This window comes from Pan paniscus, chromosome 23 (genome assembly GCF_029289425.2).
Source record: "Pan paniscus chromosome 23, NHGRI_mPanPan1-v2.0_pri, whole genome shotgun sequence".
Taxonomy (NCBI): domain Eukaryota; kingdom Metazoa; phylum Chordata; class Mammalia; order Primates; family Hominidae; genus Pan; species Pan paniscus.
In genome coordinates this window covers 52,603,245-52,605,075 of record NC_085927.1, presented here as the reverse complement: position 1 = coordinate 52,605,075, position 1,831 = coordinate 52,603,245, and the positions used below count along the sequence as shown (strand labels likewise).

The window sequence follows — 1,831 nt, the reverse complement described above, 5'->3', positions numbered from 1 at the left end:
TTCACTCTTGTTGCCCAGACTGGAGTGCAATGGCACGATCTCAGCTCACTGCAACCTCTGCCTCCCAGGTTCAAGCGATTCTCTTGCCTCAGCCTCCCAAGTAGCTGGGATTACAAGCATGAGCCACCACAAGCGGTTTATTTTTGTATTTTTAGTACAGACGGGGTTTCACTATGCTGGCCAGGCTGGTCTCGAACTTCTGACCTCAGGTGATCCACCTGCCTTGGCCTCCCAAAGTGCTGGGATTACAGGCATGAGCCACCATGCCCGGTCAGAAATTGCTCTTAAAGAAGACAGATTTTCTATTTTGGCTTTAGAAGAAATATATCATTTTTATGGATAACTTAACTATTGACTAAAATATAGAATGACCCACAACTAAAGTTGAAAAGAATTTCAGAGACAAAGGATTCTGATCCCATCATATAACAAATTCAGGCTTTTGGGCTCAAAGAAGCCAAGTAGCCTCTTCCCCTCCCTGGCACCGCTGGGCCTGCAGGTCTCTGTCGAGCCGCGGACGCGGGTCTCTGTTCCGCCGGATGGGGTTTGTTAAAGTTGTTAAGAATAAGGCCTACTTTAACAGATACCAAGTGAAATTTAGAAGACGACGAGAGGGTAAAACTGATTACTATGCTCGGAAACGCTTGGTGATACAGGATAAAAATAAATACAACACACCCAAGTATAGGATGATTGTTCGTGTAACTGACAGAGATATCATTTGTCAGACTGCTTATGCCCGTATAGAGGGGGATATGATAGTCTGCACGGCATATGCACACGAACTGCCAAAATACGGTGTGAAGGTTGGCCCGACAAATTATGCTGCAGCATATTGTACTGGCCTGCTGCTGGCCCGCAGGCTTCTTGATAGGTTTGGCATGGACAAGATCTATGACGGCCAAGTGGAGGTGACTGGCGATAAATACAATGTGGAAAGCACTGATGGTCAGCCAGGTGCCTTCACCTGCTGTATGGGTGCAGGTCTTGCCAGAACTACCACTGGCAATAAAGTTTTTGGCACCCTGAAGGGAGCTGTGGATGGAGGCTTGTCTGTCCCTCACAGCACCAAATGATTCCCTGGTCATGATTCTGAAAGCAAGGAATTTAATGCAGAAGTACACCGGAAGCACATCATGGGCCAGAATGTTGCAGATTACATGTGCTACTTAATGGAAGAAGATGACGATGCTTACAAGAAACAGTTCTCTCAATACATAAAGAACAGCATAACTCCAGACGTGATGGAGGAGATGTATAAGAAAGCTCATGCTGCTATACGAGAGAATCCAGTCTATGAAAAGAAGCCCAAGAAAGAAGTTAAAAAGGAGAGGTGGAACCTTCCCAAAATGTCCCTTGCTCAGAAGAAGGATCAGGTAGCTCAAAAGAAGGCAAGCTTCCTCAGAGCTCAGGAGCGGGCTGCTGAGAGCTAAACCAAACAATTTTCTATGATGATTTTTCAGATACAGACAATAAACTTAGGGACAGCAAAAAAAAAAAAAAAAAAAAGCCAAGTAATTAACTTGAAGTCACATCGTTTATGAGAAACAAGCTTGCCCTTAACTATAATTGGCATCGTAGTCAATGTATAAACCTTACGGAGAACATTATCCAGAAAACTGGGAGGTATAACATTCATCTTTTTTTTTTTTTTTTTTTTTTTGAGACAGAGTCTCGCACTGCCGCCCGGGCTGGAGTGCAGTGGCACAATCTTGGCTCACTGCAACCTCCGTCTCCTGGGTTCAAGCGATTCTCCTGCCTCAACCTCCCAAGTAGCTGGGATTACAGGCACCCACCACCACACCCAGCTGATTTTTTGTATTTTTAGTAG

At 44.9% G+C, this 1,831-nt stretch overlaps 1 pseudogene; it reads left to right on the top strand.

Annotated features, from left to right (window-relative positions):
- The first annotated feature begins 482 nt into the window (after window positions 1–482).
- On the top strand, window positions 483–1,549 carry LOC100984699 (large ribosomal subunit protein uL18-like; annotated as a pseudogene).
- Window positions 1,550–1,831: the final 282 nt, after the last annotated feature.